The sequence below is a fragment of the Emys orbicularis genome, chromosome 5 (genome assembly GCF_028017835.1).
Source record: "Emys orbicularis isolate rEmyOrb1 chromosome 5, rEmyOrb1.hap1, whole genome shotgun sequence".
In the NCBI taxonomy this organism is placed as follows: Eukaryota; Metazoa; Chordata; order Testudines; family Emydidae; genus Emys; species Emys orbicularis.
In genome coordinates, this window is record NC_088687.1 from 65920618 (window position 1) to 65936371 (window position 15754).

At 41.4% G+C, this 15754-nt stretch overlaps 1 protein-coding gene across 1 annotated transcript in view; it reads left to right on the forward strand.

Moving 5' to 3' along the window:
• Positions 1-759: 759 nt before the first annotated feature.
• RXFP1 (relaxin family peptide receptor 1) overlaps positions 760-15754 on the forward strand; it is an 80008-nt gene continuing 65013 nt past the window's right edge. The window contains exon 1 of the mRNA XM_065405097.1: positions 760-868. The gene's annotated coding sequence lies outside the window, so the exon portion shown is untranslated. The remainder of the gene's footprint in view (positions 869-15754) is intronic.

Below are 15754 nucleotides of genomic sequence, written 5' to 3' on the forward strand. Positions count from 1 at the left end.
TTACATTATCATTTCCCTATTGCTAATTAATGCACATTGAAAGATCTTGAAAGTTTAAACAATGGCAAATCAAAGCACTTGAAAAGCCACTGTTTGTGTGTGAATATATTCCTGCCGGTGTGCCTGAAATAGTGTTCTAGGTGAGGCTGGTAGTGCTGACTGTTATTTAGGTTGCCCGATACTTCCCATTAGAAGATCCTGTTTTCAGCTGCTCTTTGCCAAACTTTAACTATTTGGGCTGAAATTTTCCATGCCAGGTGTCTGCCTCAGGCTGGATTTTTGGAAATTTTTCAGCCAAAATGGTTCAACAGTTTCCAAGAATGAGGATAGGGGAAAATTTTGTTTTGTCAGTGCTAAATTCTGGTGATCTTTTCTTTGAACAGCTCCAGCACTGCCATGCTTTATAGAAGGGATTTGAAATTTGGCAAGGGCTGGCCTTTGTGTCAGGAATGTGCCTTTTGCTGTCCCTATGAAAACTCACCCAAATTTGACCATGTTATAAGCCTTTAAAAAATTCTCTGAAGAATTTTGTCCTCACTGAGCATGCTTGAGTCTCACAACTCCCAGTGCTGACGAGACTGTGCATGCACCATCCCCACAAAGTTACAGCACATGTTCCATCTTCTCTCAGCTCCTGTCAGTGAGTTGGCTGCATATACAGCCATCTCCACAGAGTGACTGGGTATGGGTGAAACCAAACCAGGCACTGGTACTGAAAGCCTGTCTCTCCTCTGCTGTCAATGACCCCCGTCCCCCACTGGCACCCAGGCAGCATGGAGGAGGAGGAGGAAGCCATCTGACTGGAGTACACAGTGTACAAAAGCTAGACCAGGCGGGAGGAACGGAGTAGATTGGGACAAGGTGACTGGTGGGACTGGGGAAGAGGGGGAGAGAAACTGGACTGGGATTGGATGGGAAGGAAAGATTAGAAGTGGGAGGGAGGGAAGGCTTGAAGTAGAAGGTGTCCCTTGTTTAGACTTAATTCTAATCATTATCCCAAACAAACCTCTGGTGGTAATTTACACTCGCTGCTGCAGACCTGATATTGAGCTCAAAACAGTGTAAATCAGAAGTAATTGAAAGCAAAGGTAGTAAAACATTTCATTAGAAATTCTGTTTCATAAGGCAGAGATAATAGAGCATGTTTTCATAGATTCATAGATTCTAGGACTGGAAGGGACCTCGAGAGGTCATCGAGTCCAGTCCCCTGCCCACATGGCAGGACCAAATACTGTCTAGACCATCCCTGATAGGTTAGATAAATGTCTACTCTTAAATATCTCCAGAGATGGAGATTCCACAACCTCCCTAGGCAATTTATTCCAGTGTTTAACCACCTTGACAGTTAGGAACTTTTTCCTAATGTCCAACCTAGACCTCCCTTGCTGCAGTTTAAGCCCATTGCTTCTTGTTCGATCCTTAGAGGCTAAGGTGAACAAGTTTTCTCCCTCCTCCTTATGACACCCTTTTAGATACCTGAAAACTGCTATCATGTCCCCTCTCAGTCTTCTCTTTTCCAAACTAAACAAACCCAATTCTTTCAGCCTTCCTTCATAGGTCATGTTCTCAAGACCTTTAATCATTCTTGTTGCTCTTCTCTGGACCCTTTCCAATTTCTCCACATCTTTCTTGAAATGCGGTGCCCAGAACTGGACACAATACTCCAGCTGAGGCCTAACCAGAGCAGAGTAGAGCGGAAGAATGACTTCTCGTGTCTTGCTCACAACACACCTGTTAATACATCCCAGAATCATGTTTGCTTTTTTTGCAACAGCATCACACTGTTGACTCATATTTAGCTTGTGGTCCACTATAACCCCTAGATCCCTTTCTGCCGTACTCCTTCCTAGATGTCTCTTCCCATTCTGTATGTGTGAAACTGATTTTTTTCTTCCTAAGTGGAGCACTTTGCATTTGTCTTTGTTAAACTTCATCCTGTTTAACTCAGACCATTTCTCCAATTTGTCCAGATCATTTTGAATTATGACCCTGTCCTCCAAAGCAGTTGCAATCCCTCCCAGTTTGGTATCATCCGCAAACTTAATAAGCGTACTTTCTATGCCAATATCTAAGTCGTTAATGAAGATATTGAACAGAGCCGGTCCCAAAACAGACCCCTGCGGAACCCCACTCGTTATGCCTTTCCAGCAGGATTGGGAACCATTAACAACAACTCTCTGAGTACGGTTATCCAGCCAGTTATGCACCCACCTTATAGTAGCCCCATCTAAATTGTATTTGCCTAGTTTATCGATAAGAATATCATGCGAGACCGTATCAAATGCCTTACTAAAGTCTAGGTATACCACATCCACAGCTTCTCCCTTATCCACAAGACTCGTTATCCTATCGAAGAAAGCTATCAGATTGGTTTGACATGATTTGTTCTTTACAAATCCATGCTGGCTGTTCCCTATCACCTTACCACCTTCCAAGTGTTTGCAGATGATTTCCTTAATTACTTGCTCCATTATCTTCCCTGGCACAGAAGTTAAACTAACTGGTCTGTAGTTTCCTGGGTTGTTTTTATTTCCCTTTTTATAGATGGGCACTATATTTGCCCTTTTCCAGTCTTCTGGAATCTCTCCCGTCTCCCATGATTTTCCAAAGATAATAGCTAGAGGCTCAGATACCTCCTCTATTAGCTCCTTGAGTATTCTAGGATACATTTCATCAGGCCCTGGTGACTTGCAGGCATCTAACTTTTCTAAGTGATTTTTAACTTGTTCGTTTTTTTATTTTATCTGCTAAACCTACCCCCTTCCCATTAGCATTCACTATGTTAGGCATTCCTTCAGACTTCTCGGTGAAGACCGAAACAAAGAAGTAATAAAGCATCTCTGCCATTTCCAAGTTTCCTGTTACTGTTTCTCCCTCTTCACTAAGCAGTGGGCCTACCCTGTCTTTGGTCTTCCTCTTGCTTCTAATGTATTGATAAAAAGTCTTCTTGTTTCCCTTTATTCCTGTAGCTAGTTTGAGCTCATTTTGTGCCTTTGCCTTTCTAATCTTGCCCCTGCATTCCTGTGTTGTTTGCCTATATTCATCCTTTGTAATCTGTCCTAGTTTCCATTTTTTATATGACTCCTTTTTATTTTTTAGATCATGCAAGATCTCGTGGTTAAGCCAAGGTGGTCTTTTGCCACATTTTCTATCTTTCCTAACCAGCGGAATAGCTTGCTTTTGGGCCCTTAATAGTGTCCCTTTGAAAAACTGCCAACTCTCCTCAGTTGTTTTTCCCCTCAGTCTTGATTCCCATGGGACCTTACCTATCAGCTCTCTGAGCTTACCAAAATCCGCCTTCCTGAAATCCATTGTCTCTATTTTGCTGTTCTCCCTTCTACCCTTCCTTAGAATTGCAAACTCTATGATTTCATGATCACTTTCACCCAAGCTGCCTTCTACTTTCAAATTCTCAACGAGTTCCTCCCTATTTGTTAAAATCAAGTCTAGAACAGCTTCCCCCCTAGTAGCTTTTTCAACCTTCTGAAATAAAAAGTTGTCTGCAATGCAGTCCAAGAATTTGTTGGATAGTCTGTGCCCCACTGTGTTATTTTTCCCAACCTATATCTGGATAGTTGAAGTCCCCCATCACCACCAAATCTTGGGCTTTGGATGATTTTGTTAGTTGTTTAAAAAAAGCCTCATCCACCTCTTCCACCTGGTTAGGTGGCCTGTAGTAGACTCCTAGCATGACATCACCCTTGTTTTTTACCCCTTTTAGTCTAACCCAGAGACTCTCAACACTTCCATCTCCTATGTCCATCTCTACCTCAGTCCAAGTGTGTACATTTTTAGTATATAAGGCAACACCTCCTCCCTTTTCCCCCTGTCTATCCTTCCTGAGCAAGCTGTATCCATCCACACCAACATTCCAATCATGTGTATTATCCCACCAAGTTTCAGTTATGCCAACAATGTCATAGTTGTATTTATTTATTAGCACTTCCAGTTCTTCCTGCTTATTACCCATACTTCTCGCATTTGTATATAGGCATCTAAGATACTGGTTTGATCTTTCCTCCCAGTTTTGTCCTGACCCTCCTTTCTCTCTGCCAATATAGCCCACACTCCCTCTCGTTTCCGACCCATCTCCCAGGTCTTCATGTTCCCCACTTACCTGCGGGCTTTGCTCACCTGTCCCCGTCGAACCTAGTTTAAAGCCCTCCTCACTAGGTTAGCCAGTCTGTGTCCAAATAGGGTCTTTCCCCTCCCCTTTAAAGCAAAAGAAATTATCCAACATTATTTTAAGCTTCTTTGCATTATTCTTTCATCTGTACCCTTTATTCTGAGTTTTTGTTACACATTGAGCCAAATCCTGCTTCTATGAAAGTTAGTGGCAACATTTCCCTTTAGGAAGCAGGGCCATTGTACTACATATTGGGGCTTTGCCAAATTAAGATAGGCATCAGATCTCTGACGAGGTGCCATGTGTTCACTTTGAACTGCGTTGCTTGCAGTTTCTGGCCAAAGAGCTGATGTGTCTGGCCATGGACCAAGGAGAATCCTTTGGTGGTATGGATCCAGCATACAGATGGATTAATTAGAGACCAAATTACCTGTAGTAGAGTTGATAACTAAGTCAAAGTAATGTTATTGTGTGAGGGAGAGACTTCATTTTGCACATGACCGTTGATATTTGCTGGGCTGGTGAAAAGTGTCGTTCCCAAATTGAAGTATTAGTGAGCAGTGACAAAAAGGAAGTGCATATAATTAAAAATGCATTCTAAGGCACAACACAAAAGTAAATATGGGGCAAACACCATATTTATCTGCAATATATGTGAAGGCAATTACAACACAATGCAAAGATTTCCCACACAGGAGGTACAGCGACAGCATTCAATAAAAGCAACCATTCACTGTCAGTACAAATTGCAAAGAAATACCAAATCAAAATACATATGCTTATGGACATATAGCTGGAGGACTATACTCTGATACAGAAATAGTTGTTTTTGAGCCACTTTATAAATTTGCAAAACAAGGCTCTACAACAGATAGGTTTGTGACACTGGAAAAAAATGAACAAAGGTGAATTTCATGTTGGAGCTTCTAGTGAATATGCTCAAGAATACTTATAAATAGTAAAAGCAAAGAGCTGTAGGAAAAGGAGTTTGAAGTACCAGTATGTCTAATTCAAGTACTACCCATTACTGAAACAAAACCTAACATTCAAATGAGTACAAGATTACTCAGTGCTTCAGATGGAGAGAGCATAATACTAGATAGATAGATGGCCAACAGAAACAGCCCAGGCACCACCAAATAATAAAACATATTGGTACTATAGAGGTGAAATTGTTACATATAATGGGATTCTGAACAAAGGACACCTTGTCATAATACTACACAATGTGAGATCAGAAATTCTAAGCATAATTCACAGTGCTCGTATGGATGTTGAGAAGGGCCCAAAGTCGAAGAACAGCCCAGGATGTAGGAGGAGCCAGTCATGCAGGAAAGTGCAGGGACAAAACATCTTAAAGATATGAAGATTAAATGCATCCCCAGAGACTATGGTGGTGGTACTCCTGTAGAGTCCCTCAGATCATTAAAACAGCTTACCTGGTGCAACCTGTTACAACTACCTACCTTAATCCTGAATTAATGCCACTGCTGATGTAGCTGCCCCATTGGAGCAGGGGTGGATCAAGCCCAGTAAATGGACAACACTAGAGTCCCCTCCAGTACTTTCCCTGGTCCATTTGTACTAGTATTGTCAAATTCACAAATTATTTTCTTTTTTCCTATTCTGGGTTCCAGAATTTATTTTCAACTGAATCACCTAGTGCATTTTTAAAGGCAATAAGCAGGAAGAGATGACTCTAATTGCAACTCCATAGATATAGTCATTAAAGTTAATAAATGAAGTTCCGATGTTAGGAGGGCCATTTATTAAACCACTAGCAGAACAGAAAGATCCAGCACACTTTCACTGCTAAAACAGCCATAAATTAAAGTTTATAAAGGTAAATATCCTTGGACAGTTTATTTGGAAATATATAGGGTTGACTCTATCCTGTCTTTCATCAAAGAGCATGCAGGGAGTTACTTTCCTTTCAAATTATGTTTTCGGTTTCTTTGAATAGTTGTTTTAAGCAAAGAGTGCTGGATCTTTTTGTTCCTTTACTAAACCAACAAGTCTGTGACACCTTGAAAAGATTGTTGCCTTGTCTTGTTCAGTGGAAAGAAGCAGAATGCTCTAGAGGAGATCAAGTGCATAGATGTAGACATATGTGAAAGACTGAACTAAATGACATTCACCACCAGCTGTTACTGCTATGAACAGACAGATCCACCCCATATAGGAAAATGTATTCTTATTTAGCCCTTTTTTGTCCACATGGATTTTGTGACTTTCAGAAACCTCTGTGACATTTTCCGCTTCAGCTCCTACGTGGCGGGGGGAACCTGGAGCCATCAGCCACTGCGGGCGATGAGGGGACCCCAGAGCTCTGAGCCACTGGAGCTGTGGCAAGGACCCTGGAGCATGCTGGACACACTCCCACACAGTGGGGGTGGGCTCTCCCCCCCCCCCCTTTGGCTTCAGTCAGCCCCCCCCCCTTATTTTTAGTAAAAGTCACGGACAGGTCGCAGGTTTCCATGAATTTTTGTTTATTTTCTGCGACCTGTCCGTGACTTTTACTGAAAATAACAGTGACAAAATCTTAACCTTACTCATAAGCATGAATTTGTTTGATTATTTATAGTCAAGGCTACGTTTATGTCACAGAGGGCATGGCAGTCACGGAATCAATGATTTCCAGAGACGTCCACGACATTTTCTGCTTCAGCCCCAGGGGCTGCGGAACTCTGGAGCTGGCAGCCAGCGGGGCCCTGGCAGGATTCCGGCGACAGCAGCAACCGGGGCCCCCGTGCAAGATTCCAGCGACAGGTGACAGACTCCTGAGGGGGCCCTCCTCAAGGTTCCAGTGACAGGCAACAGCCTTGTGCGGGGGGGGGGGGGGTAGGGGGAGACCTTGGGCAAGCGGCTGGGGGTGTCCCATTTTCTCTTTAGGAAATATGGTCACCCTGCAGCTCCCAGCTGCCGCGGGCAGAGAGGGGAACCCTGAAGCTCCCAGCCACCATGGTGGCGGGAGAAACCATGGAGCCGCAGCAGCAAAAGTCACAGACAGGTCACGGCTTCCATGAATTTTTGTTTATTGTCCGTGACCTTTACTAAAAATAACCATGACAAAATCTGTGTCTTATTTATAGTTGATCAACAGCTGATCAACAACCATTGCTGGGAAAATATCTAATTTGTGACAAGGACACGAGAAGAAGAAGAACAGTTAATCCTTCTCTGCACATTTTATTTATGAAGTGTTCATAACAAGTTCTCCTTCAAATTATTAGGAGTCCGGTGGCACCTTAAAGACTAACAGATTTATTTGGGCATAAGCTTTTGTGGATAAAATACCCCACTTCTTCAGGTGCATCTTTTTTTCACTCCACGCATCTGAAGAAATGTGGTTTTTTTACCCAGGAAAGATTATGCCCAAATAAATCTGTTAGTCTTTAAGTTGCCACCGGACTCCTCATTGTTTTTGTGGTTACAGATTAATACAGCTACCCCTCTGGTACTTGGCTTCAAATTATTGATTTTCAGAGTTTGCTATTAAAGCTGGGTGATTGGCCACTAAGTTACATGGTTTCTGTTTCCTGAAGAATGGAGGAAGAGTGCCTGAAGAGAGTACTGGTGCACTGACTCCATCTCTTAGTGCATGTCTACACTGCAATAAAAGGTGCAATTGTACCTCAAGTAGGCATAGCTCTAGCTGGCAGGGCTAAAAAAGAAGTGAAGACCCAACAGCATGGATGGGTTAGCAACACAACTATGTATCTGGGGTCCTGGACACGCTTGCACAACCTTACCCATGTCTTCACTGTTATCATTAGCTGTGCTAGCTAGGATTAATACTTGGGTATACTTCACCCAAGCTGCAATCACACCTTCAACTGCAGCGTAGACATACTGTAAGAGAGAAGTCAGTGCCCCAGTGATCTCTTCAGGCACCCTTCCAGTTTGTAATCTTTAGGTCTTACACTAGGGACAGAAATATATACCCTGGCTAGTGTGGCTAAAGATAGCCGTGAAAACATGGCAACACAGACTCTGGTTCAGGTTGCACAAGCCTCCCCAGAACCCCAGGCAAATACTCGCCTTGCTAGTCCATGCTGCAGTCCATGCTGCTGCGTCTTCACTTCTGTTTTTAGCCATGGTAGCTAGATTAAGGCTAGTATGGGTGTGCCAAAATGAGCTACAATCACACCTTCAATTGCAGTGCAGACATACCATGTGGTAGAATGGGGAGGCACTTTTGGGACAGGCACACCGTAAGAGTGACCTGTGGAGTATTTCCTGTTCTCTTGTACAAGAAAGAGCACTATATTTGGCTATATATGTCAACCTCATTGGCCTTTACAACATCCTCTGGCAAGGAATTCCACAGACTGACTGTGCATTGGGTGAAGAAATAACTTCCTTTTGTTTGTTTTAAACCTGCTGCCTATTAATTTAATTTGGTGACCCCTAGCTCTTGTGTTATGAGAAGGAGTAAATAACACTTCCTTATTTACTTTTTCCACACCAGTCATGATTTTATAGACCTCTATCATATCTCCCCTTAGTCATCTCTTTTCCAAGTTGAAAAGTCCCAGTCTTATTAATCTCTCCTCATATGGCAGCCGTTCCATACTCCTAATCATTTTTGTTGCCCTTTTCTGAACCTTTTCCAATTCCAATATATCTTTTTTGAGATGGGGCGACCACATCTGCACGCAGTATTCAAGATGTGGGTGTACCATGGATTAATATAGAGGCAATATGATATTTTCTGTCTTATTATCTATCCCTTTTTTAATGATTCCCAACATTCTCTTTGCTTTTTTGACTGCTGCTGCACATTGAGTGGATGTTTTCAGAGAACTATCCATGACTCCAAGATCTCTTTCTTGAGTGGTAACAGTTAATTTAGAGCCCATCATTTTATATGTTTAATTGGGATTATGTTATCCAATGTGCATTACTTTGCATTTATCAACATTGAATTTCATATGCCATTTTGTTGCTCAGTGACCCAGTTTTGAGAGAGCCTTTTGTAGCTCTTCGCAGTCTGCCTGGGACTTAACTATCTTGAGCAGTTTTGTATCATCTGCAAATTTTGCCACCTCACTGTCTACCCCTTTTTCCAGATCAGTTATGCATATGTTGAATAGAACTGGTCCCAGTACAGACCCCTGGGGGACACCACTATTTATATACACCTCTCTCCATTCTGAAAACTGACCATTTATTCCTACCCTTGGTTTCCTATCTTTTAACCAGTTACCAATTCATCAGAGGACCTTCCCTCTTATCCCATGACAGCTTACTTTGCTTAAGAGCCTTTGGTGAGGGATCTTGTCAAAGGCTTTCTGAAAATCTAAGTACACTATATCCACTGGATCCCCCTTGTCCATATGCTTGTTGACCCCCTCAAAAAATTCTAATAGATTGGTGAGGCATGATTTCCCTTTACAAAAACCACGTTGACTCTTCCTCAACAAATTGTTAATCTATGTGTCTGACAATTTAGTTCTTTACTATAGTTTCAATCAGTTTGTCTGGTACTGAAGTCAGGCTAACTGGCCTGTAATTGCTGGGATCACCTCTGGAGCCCTTTTTACAAATTGGCGTCACATCAGCTGTCCTCCAGTCATTTAGTACAGGAGCCGATTTAAATGATAGGTTACAGACTACAGTTAGTAGTCGTGCAATTTCACATTTGAGTTCCTTCAGCACTCTTAGGTAAATACCATCTGGTCCTGGTGATTTATTACTGTGTAGTTTATCAATTTGTTCCAAAACCTCCTCTAATGACACCTCAATCTGCGACAGTTCCTCCGGTTTGTCACCTAAAAAGAATGGCTCAGGTTTGGGAATCTCCTTTACATCCTCAGCCATGAAGACCGATGCAAAGAATTCATTTAGTTTCTCCTCAATGGCCTTATTGTCTTTGAGTGTTCTTTTAAAAAAAAAGAATTGCTATTACTTTTTGAATCTTTGGCTAGCTGTTTTTCAAATTCTTTTTTGGCCTTCCTAATTATATTTTTACATTTTATTTGCCAGGGTTTATGCTCCATTCAATTTTCCTCACTAGGATTTAACTTCCACTTTTTAAAGGATGCCTTTTTGCCTCTCACTGCTTCTTTTACTTTGTTGTTTAGCCACGGTAGCACATTTTTGGTTCTATGTTTTTTTAATTTGGGGTATGCATTTAAGTTGAGCCTCTATTATGATGTCTTTAAAAAATTTCCATGCAGCTTGCAGGGATTTCACTTTGGTGTTGTACCTTTTAATTTCTGTTTAACTAATCTCCTCATTTTTTTGTGTAGTTCCCCTTTCTGAAATTAAATGCTGCAGTGTTGGGCTGCTGTAGTGTTTTCCCCACCACAAGGATGTTACATTTAATTATATTATGGTCACTATTACCAAACGGTCCAGCTATATTCACCTCTTGGACCAGATCCTTAGGACTAAATCAAGAATTACCTCTCCTCTTATGGGTTCCAGAACTAGCTGCTCCAAGAAGCAGTCATTTACATGGACCTTCCCACGTAAAAGGGGTAAACCTTTTGTGACCAACCCACACCTCAACCTTATTGGAAAAGGACTGCCCCTGTTCCTGGCACAAAAATTGTCAATGGAAGTGAATTTTTTCATTTACTTAAAAAATTAAAATTTTCAGTTTATTAAATAGTTTTTAAAAAATTCAGTGAAAACCCAAAAATGTTTTAATTGTGGCGAAAATTTCTATCTACAAACAAATCTGTCAACAAAGCCTTTTAGTATAAAATTTTCAACCAGCTTGTCACACCCCAATTACATAGTGTCAGAAAAAAGCAAAAATCAAGCAAACGTTGCTAAAATACGGTACACGTCTTACTGCACATCCTAAAGTTGTATTGCTACCTCTGGTAAACATTCGTTTAAAGCAACAGCAAAGGGTTTAACAAGTAGAGTAGAAAGTCAGCTATTTAAAAAAATATTACAGAAATTATTTTCCCAAAGGAAGTGATGAAGTTAAAATGAATATTGGCCAAGAACATTTTGGTTTAAAAATAATTTTAATAGTTTAACATAGAATGTCACTATCTGAACAAATTAGTACATTGTTGGGAAGACAAAGTTTATTAAATACAAGCACTATGCCAAGGCTTGAGAGATGCCTCTTCTGAATGTAAAGGTTAGTATCCGGGCACATTTTTAATACAGTGAACGTAGTTTTTCGTTCATTTGAGGAATTCAAAGGCTTAATAGTTCAGTCGTAGGGACTTTGCAGATGGGAAGTTACTGGTGTTGCATATTTAACTTTTAAGCAAGTCTGTTGCTTAGGTTTTTGTTTAACAATGTCCAGTATTTTTATAACTTACTACTAATAAGAATCAATTGTATAATATGGCATCACTTACACATGTGGGTGCCTATATTTGGAGTTTCACTCAATAAAAAAAATATAGTTGTGCTTATTTCAATGCATAACGCTACATACATATGATAACTTCAGATAAATGCACTTATTGGGCCTGATTCTGAATCCACTTATATTATTGTAAATCAGGAATAACTCCACTGAAGTCAATAGAGCTAAACTACTGTAAAATGGGTGAATTCAGAATCAGGCCTATCTTGTTGATTATGTCCAATCAACACATATCACATGTATTTTTTAAATGTGCCACAATGCAGCTATTAAAATAAATCCAACCTGTGCTTTTTTATTTGTTTCATGTCACATGTTCAATTTGCAAAGAGCACTTAAAGAACTTCATTACCTGTAAATGATAATGTAACTATGTAATTAAGCAAACAAACATACAAGATGTGAATTATGGCTTAAGTAATTCACAGCTAGTGTCTTGTCTGGAACAAATCTAAAACCTAAGCAGGACCTAAGCTGCCTGGCCTGAATTTCTCTCTCTCTCTCTCTCTCTCTCTCTCTCTCTCTTATATATATATATATATATATATATATATATATATATATATATATATATATATATATATATATATATATATATATATATCAGTTTAAACAGCAGACCAGAGCTATTCACTATCCAAATCACCAGCTGGTCTCAACTGCATAAACCTGATACTAGAGCTGTGTGAACTATTCACAGCAAAAAAAATAAACCTTTTTTTTCTGTTCCCATGTTGTCTGAACAGATCATGCTGTCCATGTTTATTGGTCAAAATTGTTCAGTTATTGTTTTTTTGACTCTTCTGTGAACTGCCCACAAACTCTTCATTTTGAGTATTGCTTTGGGTATTGGATGTTTGTAATTGGAAGGCTGAGCTGTTCTGATTAGACATAAAAGTAACTGTGACAGGGTTTTATCTGAGCCTTTACTGGACCCTGACCCTGCCTCAGTTTCCCCACCTGGCAGACTCTCTTGCTGCCCCCTGGTGACTCTCCAGCTCCTGGCATTTCTATCTTCTGCTCTTGGATGCACAGATTCTCATGCTTCTGACTCTTCATCAGGCATCAACTATGACAACATGAATTTGTTTTGAAATTTGAATGATTTGTGAATAATTTTTTGCACTATTTGCTCAGGTCTTGTTGTTAATCTTAGGAACTGGGAGACACTGTTTTCAGCACTGTAATGAATAATGGCCTCTCTCACCTCAAAAATTCCCCAGTCGATCACTGATGAGCCTGTCATCAGCAAAGTATTGGAGGCTGTTGCAAGGTCACAACATTCCCTTGAATCCTTTGTATGTTCAACCGCTATTGCCACTTGTACTTACAGTTTTGAAAAAGCTGTTATGGCTTTTCCAGTACCACCACCCTGCTTCTCTCCTCACTCATCTAATAGCTCATGTTTTTCAGAAAAGCCCCTTTATGGAACTAGCAGCTGGGTTTTCTCAAGACTCTGCACTTTCAAAAGGGCTGCCACTTTCAAAAGCCAGACTGCTAGTCGCTCCAGTTTGGAAGAAAGAACATGATCTGCTGGCTTTCAGCCTAATACCAATAGGATTTGAGATTCATTTTGAATTCATTCATTCATGTTCAATGAGGTTGAGCTTTATTTGTTAAAAATAGAAGAATTAAAAACCTTTTCCCTACTACTTTGTTGTTCCTTTATATGAGTATAATAATGTGCTTGAAGCTGATGTGGTATTGAATACCAAGCAGTGAATCATACTGTTTTGATTAATTTCATTGCTCAGGACTCTTGGCATTTAGTCAGCTTGTGCTGTTTTTGTAGTCTATATTTGAATTCATATTCATTTGCTTTAGAGAAATGACAAAAAGCAATGTGAATTTACCACTCCTCTAGTGCATGAGAAAAAGAAGATGGAAGTAGCAAAACCAAACAGGAAACATCTCCATAACTTTACTTTGACATGGAGCACTAGGCTGTAAGCAGAATAAAGCCCAAGTAATGTCTTGCAAAAGTAGTGAAAGAGTTGCATCTTTTTAGTTCAACAGCTAAACATATTCTCTTAGCTCTCTCAGGTACACTCTTCGCATGGCCTGCCCATATGCATTCTCTCATTCCATTTTCTCCTCTTTAAATGGGAGTAATACAAATAGGAGCTTGGGAAGGTGTGGCAAGAACAGTCTTGCACCCCAGGGATTTTGCATCCATTGCAACAAGAGCAAAAGCTAGCAGGGGTCAGCAACCTTTCAGAAGTGGTGTGCCGAGTCTTCATTTATTCACTCTAATTAAAGGTTTCGCGTGCCAGTAATACATTTTAATGTTTTTAGAAGGTCTCTTTCTGTAAGTCTATAATATATAACTAAACTATTGTTGTATCTAAAGTAAATAAGGTTTTTAAAATGTTCAAGAAGCTTCATTTAAAACTAAATTAAAATGCAGAGCCCCCCCGGACCCGTGGCCAGGACCTGGGCAGTGAGAGTGCCACTGAAAATCAGCTTGCGTGCCGCCTTCGGCACGTGTGCCATAGGTTGCGTACCCCTGAGCTAGGGCATCTTTGCCGCTGGAGGCAAACCAAGCAACTAGCTGTCTCTGAATAAGAAAAGCACAAGCTGCCTCCTCTCTGTCCCTGTGCTAAATTTGCCCCATCATCCAGAGTTCAGCAGGAAAAGGGTTAGCTGTCTCCCTCCATCCAGCTAGAGCAGTAGTTCTCACCCTGTGGCCCAATCAGCACACAGCTGTGGCCCATGTGACATCCTCAGGGCCATACAGGTAGTATTGGATGCAGCCCACATAACACATTGTGGGCCACATATACAGCCCACAATGACAAACAGGTTGAGAACCACTGAGCTAGAAGAAGCACAAATACAAGAAGCCTGGGAAACAGGCAGGGAGAACTGGAAGTCCTGGCACAGTCAATGAATTATGATGTGATTGGAATAACAGAGACTTGGTGGGATAACTCATATGACTGGAGTACTGTCATGGATGGATATAAACTGTTCAGGAAGGACAGGCAGGGCAGAAAAGGTGGGGGGGTTGCACTGTATGTAAGAGAGCAGTATGACTGCTCAGAACTCCAGTATGAAACTGCAGAAAAACCTGAGAGTCTCTGGATTAAGTTTAGAAGTGTGAGCAACAAGGGGGATGTCATGGTGGGAATCTGCTATAGACCACCAGACCAGGGGGATGAGGACGACGAGGCTTTCTTCTGGCAACTAACAGAAGTTACTAGATCACAGGCCCTGGTTCTCATGAGAGATTTCAATCATCCTGATATCTCCAGGGAGAGCAATACAGAGGTGCACAGACAATCCAGGAAGTTTTGGAAAGTGTAGGGGACAATTTCCTGGTGCAAGTGCTGGAGAAACCAACTGGGGGCAGAGCTCTTCTTGACCTGCTGCTCACAAACAGGGAAGAATTAGTAGGGGAAGCAAAAGTGGATGGGAACGTGGGAGGCAGTGACCATGAGATGGTCAAGTTCAGGATCCTGACACAAGGAAGAAAGGAGAGCAGCAGAATACAGACCCTGGACTTCAGAAAAGCAGACTTTGACTCCCTCAGGGAACTGATGGGCAGGATCCCCTGGGACAATAACATGAGGGGGAAAGGAGTCCAGGAGAGCTGGCTGTATTTTAAAGAATCCTTATTGCGGTTGCAGGAACAAACCATCCCGATGTATAGAAAGAATAGTAAATATGGCAGGTGACCAGCTTGGCTTAACCGTGAAATCCTTGCTGATCTTAAACAAAAAAGATGCTTACAAGAAGTGGAAGCTTGGACAAATGACCAGGGAGGAGTCTAAAAATATTGCTCAGGCATGCAGCAGTAAAATCAGGAAGGCCAAATCACACTTGGAGTTGCAGCTAGCAAGAGATGTTAAGAGTAACCAGAAGGGTTTCTTCAGGTATGTTAGCAACAAGAAGAAAATCAAGGAATGTGTGGGACCCTTACTGAATGAGGTAGGCAACCTAGTGACAGAGGATGTGGAAAAAGCTAATGTACTCAATTCTTTTTTTGCCTCTGTCTTTACAAACAAGGTCAGCTCCCAGACTGCTGCACTGGGCAGCACAGCATGGGGAGGCGTTGACCAGCCCTCTGTGGAGAAGGAAGTGGTTCGGGACTATTTAGAAAAGCTGGATGAGCACAAATCCATGGGGCCGGATGCGCTGCATCCGAGGGTGCTAAAGGAGTTGGCGGATGTGATTGCAGAGCCATTGGCCATTATCTTTGAAAACTCATGGCGATCGGGGGAGGTCCCGGATGACTGGAAAAAGGCTAGTGTAGTGCCCATCTTTAAAAAAGGGAAGGAGGAGGA